At 45.2% G+C, this 11734-nt stretch overlaps 1 long non-coding RNA gene across 1 annotated transcript; it reads right to left on the bottom strand.

Moving 5' to 3' along the window:
* Positions 1-1420: 1420 nt before the first annotated feature.
* LOC309441383 lies at positions 1421-8141 on the bottom strand. The gene is made up of 4 exons (XR_014184363.1): positions 8050-8141; positions 4222-4434; positions 1870-2127; positions 1421-1648 (listed from the first exon to the last, which is right to left on the bottom strand). It is a non-coding gene; the product is annotated as an uncharacterized lncRNA (long non-coding RNA).
* Between the last annotated feature and the right edge of the window lie 3593 nt (positions 8142-11734).

The raw sequence follows: 11734 nt of genomic DNA, 5'->3' as shown, positions 1-11734 counted from the left end.
AAAAAAAAAAAAAAAATAAAAAGTGTAGTAAAAAGGAGGAGCCTGGAACTGGGTTTTGACCTTTATGGTCCAGTAACAGTGGGCAATCAGGGTTGCTAAAGCACTAGATGGCACTTGCTGTTTTTAACCTCATCAGACCCCTTTGCCCTCCAATCACTGCTCCAAGGCTGGGGAGTGATGGCAGGTGCTGAGAAATGGGCCCAAGGTTGTGAAGAAAGTGCATAGCAGGAAAATGACTTAAATTTATTCTTTTCAAAATCAGGACTTTAGCTGCTAGAATTCCTAATTTATTTATTTAGTTATTTATTTCCATCAGGAGCATAACACAGAGTCACCTCTGCCTGGCTCTGGCCCCCCTGTAATCCCTTTGTCTGTAGGGAAACCATCTCATCAGCTTTATGAAAGTCCCTTAGCAACTGTTGGTTCCAAACTAAAGGCAGAAAAGCCTCAGACCCAGAGAAGCCACGAGATGACTGCACTAGGAAATAAAATTTATAAAACTCGGAAGTGTTTAAGAAGTCTTTTCTAAATACGGCACAACGAAAGAGAAAAAATAAAGAGATGTCCAAAGAATTAAGAAGGGTGACGCATCTTGAAACATTCCTTGTTAATTAAGAGAAGGTAAACAAATACAGGCCACACATGTCATTAATAGTGCCAGTTAACACTCTTAAGCCCAATATTTTGTCAAATCAAGTATTGCTTCTTCCTATAAGAGATTTGTTGTTCATTAAGAAAACAAATTTCAATGAAAACGCAATGCTACATTTCTGTTGGTGAACACTACTTTCCAGCCAGCTCTGTATCCAAATGCCTTTGAGTATTAGTGAAGCAAGTTTCTGTGTCACTGATGAGACAGAGCATTTTTGGGAATCAGAACGTGGGGAACAGTAACATAGTTCTAGTCTTCCAAGCAAAGAAAGCAGATTCAGTTACTGCCCTAAGAAATCTCCTGTTACCAGCGAAATGGAGCAAGACAGAACAGGGGAAAACCTGCAAAGAGATAACCAAACCCAACCATGTTTTGTGGAACATGGATGATCTAATGGAGCTTGTCTATGTCTGTGCTACACTTGACAGTATAAAGGGAGGACATTCCTGACTAGACAAGACAGAGATATGTTTCAAACACCTTGTATATCACCTACCAAGTTGCTTAGGACTTGGGCCACTGAGATGCTCGACTCCAAATTGTCAGTGTACAAAGCCTTGGACAGTGCCTAAAGCCACTGGGTGCCTCATTGCCTGACTCAGTAGTTCTTTACGCCAGACAGTTTGGTTTTCAGTGTGCACAGAAATCCTTAAGAAAGCCAGGTGGGTCCCAGGAGCTCACCCAGAACTCCTTGAAAGGCTCATTCCTTCAGACACACCCAGGGCCCAGTGAGGACACACCACACCAGACTCGTGACCCCACAGAGGAATGAGCATTTAATATCAGAGGAAGACCATGGGCCATGAAGCAATGTGAGTGAGAAATCAGAAGGTCATTTCAGGACATGAGAGCTGCAAGGTGCTGCAAGAGCCATCCAAGGGGGCATGAGCTACAATGTTGCCTTTAGGTGACCCTTACCATGAGCTGTCTCTTCCTACCCTATGGCCGTTTCTGGCACGAATTGGACTCCCTCTCCCTGTGGAAGAAGTTCTAATCCTAGAATAGAATCATAGAATCATTTTGATTGGAAGAGACCCTCAAGATCATCAACCGTTAACCCAACCCTGGCACTAACCCATGCCCCTAAGAACCTTGTCTCCACGTCTGTTCAACCCCTCCAAGAATGGTGACTCCACTGCTGCCCTGAGCAGCCTGTTCCAACGCCCGACAACCCTTTCCATGCAAAAATATTTCCAAATATCCGATTTAAACCTCACCTGGTGCAACTTGAAGCTGTTTCCTCTTGTCCTGTCACTTGTTCCTTGGGAGAAGAGACCAAGTCCCTCCATGCTACAACTTCCTTTCAGGCAGTTGCAGAGAGCGAGATCTACTGTTGGGCTGGGGCTTTCCAGGGAGCTTTTGGGAGGACTCGGAGAAGGTTCACCACAGCTCTGACACAACGCACTGCTGAAAGGACAACTCCTCTGTGAGGTCTGCCAGCTTCTTCTGGTGCGTGGAGAAAACCAGTAGTTTCCCTGGCAAAACATTACACCCAAATTGGATGCTCATCCCAGAAATCCCAGAAGTTCAACACAACGTACCCCCCTTAGGTATTTGTGCAGAGAGCAGACACTTTGTGCCCTTCAGATACGTTTATTCAGGGAAATAGCAGCTTTGGACACTCCTTTGTCTGAAAAGAGAGCAATTCAGTGCATTTTTGCCCAGATAATAAAGCTACTCTTACTTCACGGACTCCAGGAAGACTTGAAAAGGGAAGGAGCTGAGACTAGTTCTAGAACCTGATAATCCCCTCTGCAATGAGGAGCGATTGCTGCTTTTCCAATGCCCAGAGGACAGGTAGAGGACCATAAACTTGTGTGACTGCTCTGAAGGCTCAGCAAGGAAGATCTCAGTGGTACCTTGAGTTGGGTGAACTATTTCCCCTGCCACTCAAGGGCACGTGCCACTTGCCTGCTTTCACATCTCATTACTCATCTCAGTTCCAGGCTTTGGTTTAAAAACATTTCAATCAAATCAGCTCCATTAGTTTGGCTTGTGGGGGTAGGGAATTGGGGTTTTGTATTTTTTTTTTCTAATTTCATTGTGATTGCATGGTTCCACCCATGCGCTGCTTTGAGAGACTGTTCACCAGTATCCGAAAAACAAAGGTAAAACTTAGGGGCGGGCAATCCCCAGGAAATGAACATCCACTGACTCTCCTGTGAACTGAGACAGCTGAAACTATGTGCCTTTATGGGGAAAATTAATTTTATGTATAATTCGCCCTTCCATTTCTATGTGTGGTATCCATGCTGTTTCAATTTCTCTGTGACAAAATGTATTATTGATAGGAACCAGACCTGTGGCTGCTTTAGTACTTAGATATCTAAATACTTGCCTGCAAGTACCATCTATCACTAAAGCGAAAAACCATGTCACTTGCAATGTCCTTTGGGAAGAAGAAAACCACAATTCTTTCAAGATTTGCCAGTTACTTTACAAGTTAAGCCTGTCAGTTCAGCACTAAATCTTGGACTTAAAATGGTAAAATGAAAAAGTCAAAGAAAAGGACCCTGTTTCAAAGCTGGAAAATTGAGTTTGTCTGAGATATTTTATGCTTGTGTTTGGGACTCGCGATGATTGATTCATGGGTTTGGGAACTGTGTGTGCTGACAGCTCTGAGCGTCCTGCCTTCCCTTTGCGAGCATGGATTAGTTCTGCCGTAAACAGGCTGAAACTAAGAGACGGGTGAGTAAACAACAGCGCTCTCCAGCTTGCCATCACCTCCCACCTGCAAGCCATGGGCTTTCCAAGCAGCCTTTAGCTCCACCACAGAGGTGAAGGTTTCCCTGCCCTCTATACAGCCAGACACAGAGATGAGTGGAGCTGCCCGCAGCCACCCAGACCATCAGCATCCCAGTTAGGACCAGAAACGCACATCCCCTCCTGGACTAGGCATGAGACCTTTGTTGGAGTAGAGTTCAAGCAAAGCATTTCAGGGTGTAGAAAATGGAGCACAATGGATCAAAGACGACATGGTCTGGCTGCCAGAGCATGTCGCTCGCAGCACCTAAGGATTTTAAGCTTCCAGGGAGTGAAGAAGGGGCAGAGCAGGGGCAGAGCAGTTTGCAACCTGCTTTTCATCTGGTTGCTTTGCAACCAGGAGGCTTGGGGCAGGACAAATTTAACTGGATTCTTTTCTCATCCTCCTGCCTGTCCCAGTGGGACTCTGGACAGTGAGAGGCAGATAGAGGGTCAAGCAACAGTGTCATCTGTGGCAGGACGTGCCTATCTATCAGACCCCACCACCACATCTGCCTTTTCACCTTGTGTTGCAGCACTGGAGGCGGTACTAGGCGCTTCAAAAACATCTGGAAAACAACCATGCTGTAAATTTGCCGGACACAAACTCATCACTTTGGCCCTTCCTGTGTGGTTGTCCCACGGTGAGCTACCAGCGGGTCTTGCTCCCCCCACAATGGGCATGTTTAGAATCATAAATCACAGAACCACACTCAGTGGGGACAGAGCATCACTGGTACCACTGGAGCAGGGACTGGTCACCATGTCAAGAAGCATGCTCAGTGTGCCTTTGTCCTTTTCCTTCACAAACGCATTACCACACATACCTTAAAAGATCATCTGCAGCCAGAGATGCCATCAACAGATCACTTTGACAGACCAGTTGAGGGACCTGCTCAGATTTTCTGCAAAAACTGCAAATCCACATGAGCTTCATCCCTTGTGGGTGATATTCTCAAAGCGCTTCACTTTGGTCCAAATGCTCTCTTTGAGTCAGGAAAACTCTGGATCTCTAATCCCAGGTATTTGCTGGAGCGATCCTGCAATGGTGAAGATGAGGATTAAGCTGGGGAAAGGCAAAGGCTATATTTACCCTGCTCCCTATGAGGAGGGAGACCACGAGATCTACACTTGAAGGAAGAGGGTAAAAAATTTCTCGTTCACAAGATGTAATGAAAGACATCTATTTCTCTCCCACCCTGCCCCTGAGACAGTTTTCACAGAAATGTCAGTTTTCAGTTTATTTTTTGCGGGTTTACTGAAGAGCAGAGAAGTCCCTCTTTTCATCAATAAAATAGTAAAATTCCCCCTAAGTCTAGTGAAACAAAAATAAAAATAAGAAGAGTGAGAGAAAAGAAGGGATTGTTTCCTGGGGGAAAACCTGGGCAAGGTCTAGCAGAGAATTAGGTCTACTTATTTCATTATTGCTAGGGGTCTAATTGCCATTAGACCTTAATTGTATCTCGGCGTGCTTTGAAAAGCAAAGAAAGAAGCAGCCTGTGCTGGCCATTGGATGCAGTCATCTGCTCTTTTGATAGCATGTGTATGTGTGTCTATTTTCTCCTTTCATCTTTATACACGCTAGGAAGTCGACGCGGCTGTGATCCTACTGCACCTGACAGCTTTGCTGTCCAGACAGCTTTACAGCCTGTTCAAGAGCTCAGGCTCCTGAGACTGAACCGACAGTGCTGCAGGGGTCTAAGGCTGAGGCTGTCTGTACCAGATACCGCCTTGCGAGCTCTTGTTTTATTACTTCTGCCACCCCTTTTGTCTTGCTGCCATGTTCAGCAGGTGTTGCTCTTTTGTAGCAGATCCTTTTGATGAGACATCAAAAAAGCTTCATTAAGCGCAAGAAAAGGGATATTTGCTTAGGCTATATTTGTTCCCTAATTACCATATATAATCTTCCATTACTAACAAACAGAGGTGGCCATAAGGGCTGTATTTTTAAAAGCTTAATTGATATGAACCAAGTTTCAGAATTGTAGCCAGATAAAACTCTTCTGCTTGTGCTTGAGGACAAGTTGATTTCAGGGGAGCAAAACAAGTGGCAGCCCAGATCACATGCAAACAGCATCCTCCCTCTTGTGTCATTTAAACTCAGCAAGTGACTGCTCAGCCAAGGTGCAAGGGAGGAGTACTGGGAGGCTGTTCCCTTGAAAGAGTCTAGTGCTGGTCCAAGGTGGGATCCAGCACAGAATCCAGCATCTCCCCAGGAAGGTGCTTAGGGGCTCCAGGCAGCCCTTCATTCACCATCCTCCTTCCCTTTTCCCCAAACAATCTGTGCAAACACCAGTGACGAAGACTGGAAGATGTCCCCCAAATTTTGCTTTTTTTGCCTTTTTTTTTTTTTTTAATTACCCTTCCTGGTCTCTGTGGGACTGGTTTACCTCCTGGGTTTTCCATGCTGAAGAGGTTGGGCAGTGCCTTGGCTGCTTCTCTGTGCACCTCCTTACAGTGTGGCTTTGTGTCAGTCCATTCCTCCCCGTGCTGTGAGCACATGTTCAGACCAAAGGGGTTGATTTCTGGGGCCATGGTTTAGCTTTCTAATGATGCGTGAATGCTGGGGGCAATTTGTGGTTTTATTTTTATAAATAGATGTTCTGTTTCCTTGGATTTCTGGTGGTGTGAGGCTTAGCACATTCATTAATCTCAGCATTTTAAGACCAAAAAAAAAAAAAAAAGGAAAAATAATAATCAGACAGTTCGTGATTTTTCTTAATAGCATCCAGGGGATGGAAAGCAACTTCCTCCCCCCTCAAAGCAACAGTGATTCAAAACATGAGGCCTGAGTGAGTGAAATTGCAGCATTTTGAGAGCAATAGCAGTAGCAAAGTCTACAGCCCTGTGGCTAAAGAGGCAGTGAAAAAAGGCCTGGGACCAGCTGCACCATCTGTAATGTAGATGCATGCAAGAAGACCATTACCGCAAGAGTGCTGTCAGCTTCACTCTGAGATGAATTGTGTTCAGTGCACCAGTTCTCCTGGCCCTCACATAACCCTGCCCATATTTCACACTGTTTAGGATGCATCCATATCTGAAAAGGGTTCACTGAACACATTTAGAGTTAAGCATGCACTTCAGTCCTCCATAAATGGGGATTTTTTTAGGCACACAGAAACATCATTCAGAACAATCAGGGATGCAAACTGAAGCTGATTCCTTACTGATTTTGATACAACATAGTTCAATATAAACAAGACAGACAATAGAGATCCTGCAGTAAGTTTGCAACAGCAATGACAATTTCATGCATCAGCATATCAGTAATTGGTGCAACATATCACAGTTTCTGCTTCCAGTGTACAGAGGAGCCAGAGACAGGATAAAACTTTCACAATTAGGAGGAGAATTATTTTTTTATCATGTCTAGTTAACACAGTTCATCAGTTACAGGTAAGGATTAACGTACAGCGGGTGGCTTTTGGTTGCCTTCACACATGAGAAGTGCAAGGAATACCCATGGGCTCCTTCATACTGCCCTTACCTTCATCTTCTAATTCATAGAGGTCATACAGAAGGCTCAAATTCTTCTGCACCAACATGGCTTTTGTTAGCAAGATTCAGAAATGCTAAAACAACTCCTGAAATGGCCAGGGAAGAGCTTTTCACACTGTCAAATCTTACTGCACCAGAAGCAGTGAGCTGCTGCGGAGCTGCATGTTTGGATGTTTCTGAGGAAAGAACTCTGTTCCTAACACACAGCGGTGCAGCATCAGCCATGCCGGACCCTGCTGCTGTCCTGCTTCCATGAACACTTCAAGGCTTTGCTGGGCACTGACTCTCTTTACAGGGTGAGAGAACTCGCTGTCCCTGTTCCTCACTGACTAAGGACAGCAGGTGGGAGGCCGGCTGTTGATCAGCTTTGCCCCACAAATTAACTGTAAACAAGGTTAAGTGGTTTTGGAAATAGGAAGACCAGTGAGCCAACCCTCTGAGCAGGCAGTGAGACTCCACCACAAGAAAACCACAAATAAAATCAAAGCAAACAATGACCAGGAGCTGGAGAAATTCAGATCACCGTGAGGAGGTGGTTGGGAAGCAACTGGATGGTACTTTTTGATGGTGTCATTCCATGACTGACCCTTTCCCCACCACTTGGCACCATCTCTGCTAGCTTCCTATGACCTTGGTGGCCTCTCAGATATAGGCTTGACCCAGATCAGCAGATCTATAGCCCTCTCTGAAGCCCTCTATGGTTCTGGGAGCCACATTTCACTTTTCTGTAACTGATGTGGCACAGCACAAACACAAAAGAAGCAAGTCTTTCCTGGGACACCAAAAGCATCTGCAGTGCTTCAGTAGGCATGCCTTGGCCTGGGTCAAAGCCCTGGTGCAGCACAGGCATAGAAGGATTCCTGAAGATGCCAAGTGACAAATGAGGTCCCTTCCTGGCACCCCCTTCTTGGGTACCTCTGCTGGAAAGGGGATGGGGGGTGCAAAACATGTAGCATTTTTCTCTGCACTACAAGGTCAGAGCTGCAGGGTCATAATCATAGCTGTAAGCTTAATTAGCCACGATGAGTGTTATGGCAAGAAACAACAGAAAAAACTTGAATTTATTTCTGTTTCTCAGAAAAACTGCCACGACAGCCCTGCCTGCCCAGCTCCGCATTCCCTCTCCTGCCTGACCACATCCAGCTTTATCTCCGTACCTGCAAGCTATGGGCAGCCACGAAGCGGGGTGAGGGGCTCAGGCTGAAGAAATGCAATGGCTGCAGGACTTCACCCAGCCTGTCGTGTTGCCGTGACAGGGAAACTACGTGTGGGCTGCAAGTCGGGCTGTGTCATTCCTCAAGACACCGCAATCTTCCTGATTGCATGACTTCATCGCAGCGCTGAAATCTTCACAATTTATGGGGATTTTCATGCAGCTGGATCTTGTACAGGAATTCTTTTCTTTTATACTTATTTCACATTTTACGTGACTTTTTGCATTTTTTTGTAAATGAGTGGCTCCCTTTCTCCTAATGCAATGCTTTATTTTTTTGCAACGTGTCCAAGTAATCATGGGCGAAACACTCCTCTTTAGAACAAAGGGGAAAAAAATGCTGTACACATCACACGATGGGCAAAGTCTCTGCAGCACGTCTGGGAAGATCTCTTTGCCAGGGACTACGCAGACTTTTCAGACAGACACGGTGGGCCATACATAGTAATGACCACGCACACACCGGCTACACAGCAATGTGACAGTGGGCTTGTGGTATAAGTTGGGCTGCATTTTCTTGCTCCTGACCTGATAGAAGTTGAGCATTTCATACACTATCATTGCATGTGGATTCTTGTGTCTGGCTGAGCTCTGAGCATGTCTGCCAGGTGTGCTGGGCATGGCTGGAGGACACAGCATGGCTAAGTCTACTTGCACGCCCAGATGGAGGCAAGCACTGTTGACTAGAGTTGGGGGAAGAAGAGGATCTTTTCAGACATACCCACTTTTGGCATTTCTGTCAGTTAGGGGAGTAAGTAAAGCATCAAGGTGCTTAGTCCTGTCAAACAGTTGTGGCTGCAAGGCCACCAAAAAGGAAAACTCAGATGCCGGAGGAATCTGAAAATGTACTTCATGCATTGGCTGTACCTGTGTAATAGTTGCCAAGTTTTTGGGTTCAGAATACCTTAATTCTAGCCTAAAGCTGCATTCATCATCTGTAAGGAAAAGATGAAAACACCCAGAGATTTGCAGAAATAGTGGAAGTGAACACATGCAGGTCTGGGGACACATCAACTCATTATTCTTAGAGCAGTTCCCAGCATGGTTTCCACTTGCTTGCTTACATGGTCATTTACAACTTCCATGCCATTTCAAAGTCCCAAAGTGCTTAAGAACAGAAAATTCACACCAGACAAGAGCTGTGGCCTTCTGTGCAATATTAAACACTACTTTACATCCTGAAGAATATCTTGCAAATACTTATATGTGATTCTGAATCTTACTTTCAATTCTGAGTCAACCAGCCCATCCTGAGCACTGAGTGCAGCATCCCTAAGGTCCATATCTGATCATCATGCCAGCGCATGCAGCAGGAGATGCAAGAAATCTGTGCAAACACATCCATAAAGGAAAACATTTGTCATACGCAGATACCTGAAACATTTCTGATCCTAAAAAAGTCAATAATAACGCTGTGCATTTCCAAATATCATCTCTAGGATCTTCCTTACTTAACTACTTTGTCTCTACTGACAGGTCTATCCTGGGCCATCAAACACTGTGCAGCATTTGCAAGTGCTAGGGCTGCTGTCCATGAATAAGGTGGGGTGTTTTTTTTATTTGTTTTGTATTGTTTTGGTTTTGGTTTGTTTTAGTTTTAATTTTATGGAACTATAAACCCACCTAACTGAAAAGCTTTCCACATGGATGAGATTAGCTTGTCAACCAGGAACTGTCACTGTTAGCTGAGTAGGAGATTTGCATGGATACTTCTTGTTAGAGCTAATGCAAGTCATATGTGGCAAGAGAGTGCACTTCAGAAGAGCTGCCTTAAAGAGCATTTGCAGTGAAAAAGTGGGATACTTGGGTAAAGACTGGGATCAGATAATCTTTAGGTTAAATACAATTTTTCTGACAGATGTCCCACAGCTTCTAGGGTATGGATGAGGAACTCAACAGAACAGTCAACATTTAATATGCCACTTGCACCTCCCTTCTGCCCTGATGCTCTGGTCAACAGATAACCATTATTTGCCATGTGTAGTTGACAACACCTGGAAGCTTAGGCCACGGTGGCAGAAGGTGTACAAACCCATGAACTGGTCCCAGCCACAAGGAGTTCATGGTCTGAGATACATGGAAAGATGTAAGAAAAATGGAGAGGGAAAGGTGGCAAATACACAATGATGGCCAGCAAAAAACCCAACGGGTAACAAACCCAGGTGTCAGCAGCAGTTGTGTTAATTACACTTCACTGGTAGTAGGACGTGTTTTAAGGAGAAAATCTGGAGAAGGACAGCAAGCTTGATCACTGCAGGGCTACCCACTGGTGCAAGAAAATTCTGAAATGTCCTCTTTCCCCTTCACAAAGTTTAGACTGGGTAGAATTAGTGACTTTAAGCCTTCCATTCAAGATTTCCAAGCATCCACTGGTCTCATCACAGGAACAGCTGCTACTAGGCATCTGTCAGGCTCAAAACCATCCAGACATGCCTGCAACATCTGCAGACAGCCACAGTACGTCTAGGGCACTCCAACAAAACAGCCTAAAACAGGCAATATCCCCGAACACCCAATCACCCATGGTATCAGATCCAAATGAGAGCAGGACCACAAGCCAAAAGCATGCTGAGCTGCATCCTTTTCTCCTCAGCACAGCTGAAGAAAACCAGGATACTCCTGGTTGCACATAAGAGTAAGAAAATCACAGGGAAGCCCCAGCTCCAATGTGGACCCACGTTGTTGGGAGCTGTCCAGACACAGAGCAAGAGTACTTTGAAGCTGCAAAGAGCATCAGTTCAAGATAAGAGACAAAGTATTTCTGTTTGTTGATAGAGAGCGAAAGCAGACACATTAGGAGTGTGGTTTTTGGAATGGCCCAGCTGCAGAAACCTGGCAAGGAGAGGCTTGGAAAATCCCTGACTTGACTGCAGCCACACAAGAAGGCAGGAGCAAAGCAGAAACTTGCTTTCCTACCTCCTCGCACAACTTCAGCCGTGACATATTGTTCTCCTAAGGAGCCTACTTGGATGGCATATGCACAGAGGCATGCAGGGATGATGCACATGGCCCTCCATTTGTCACTGCTCTAATTCACAAGTTTGTCTTTTCAGAGGCAAAGGAGGATGAAGGTAAACTCAGAGTCTTCCTCTGTCCAGCTTTTGGCTTCATCTCTGACCCACAAGAAGAGAAATGCTGTCCTTCTCACAGCTCCTTGCTCAATCTCACCAAAGCCTTGCCAGCTGACCCAATGCTCTTCTCTCTCCCAGAGGCTGTTGCCTTTTCCTGTGCCTTAGTTTACTCTCAGCCACATCACTTGAAAGTATGATCAAAGCTGAATAACCTCTACTGTTTTCTCCCAAATAGCTTCTCCAGTCACCTCCCTGGGTCCTCTCTCAAGACAGAACAAAAGGTACCCAAAATGACATTTGCTGCTGCTATATGCAAGTGTCACAAACTGCAATCACTTTCAAAAAGTTCTAGGTTAAAGCCCTTGTAAATGCGTTGGAAACATCTTTCCACCTCTAAAATAAATGTAGCTTCTGAGGAAAAGGAGTCTGCAGCCTGCCCATCAACGTAAGCATTTGCCCCTGGGCAGATGTCTTTTTCCCAAGAGAGAACATGAAACAGAACTGTGGTGGAAAACTAGCATGCTGACAGTCTAATTAATTAATCCTGTCCTAGAATAA

Source organism: Streptopelia decaocto (assembly GCF_964273445.1).
Source record: "Streptopelia decaocto genome assembly, chromosome: 6".
NCBI classification, from domain to species: domain Eukaryota; kingdom Metazoa; phylum Chordata; class Aves; order Columbiformes; family Columbidae; genus Streptopelia; species Streptopelia decaocto.
Note: the sequence above shows the minus strand (reverse complement) of the source record. Positions and strands in the feature narration are given on the sequence as shown.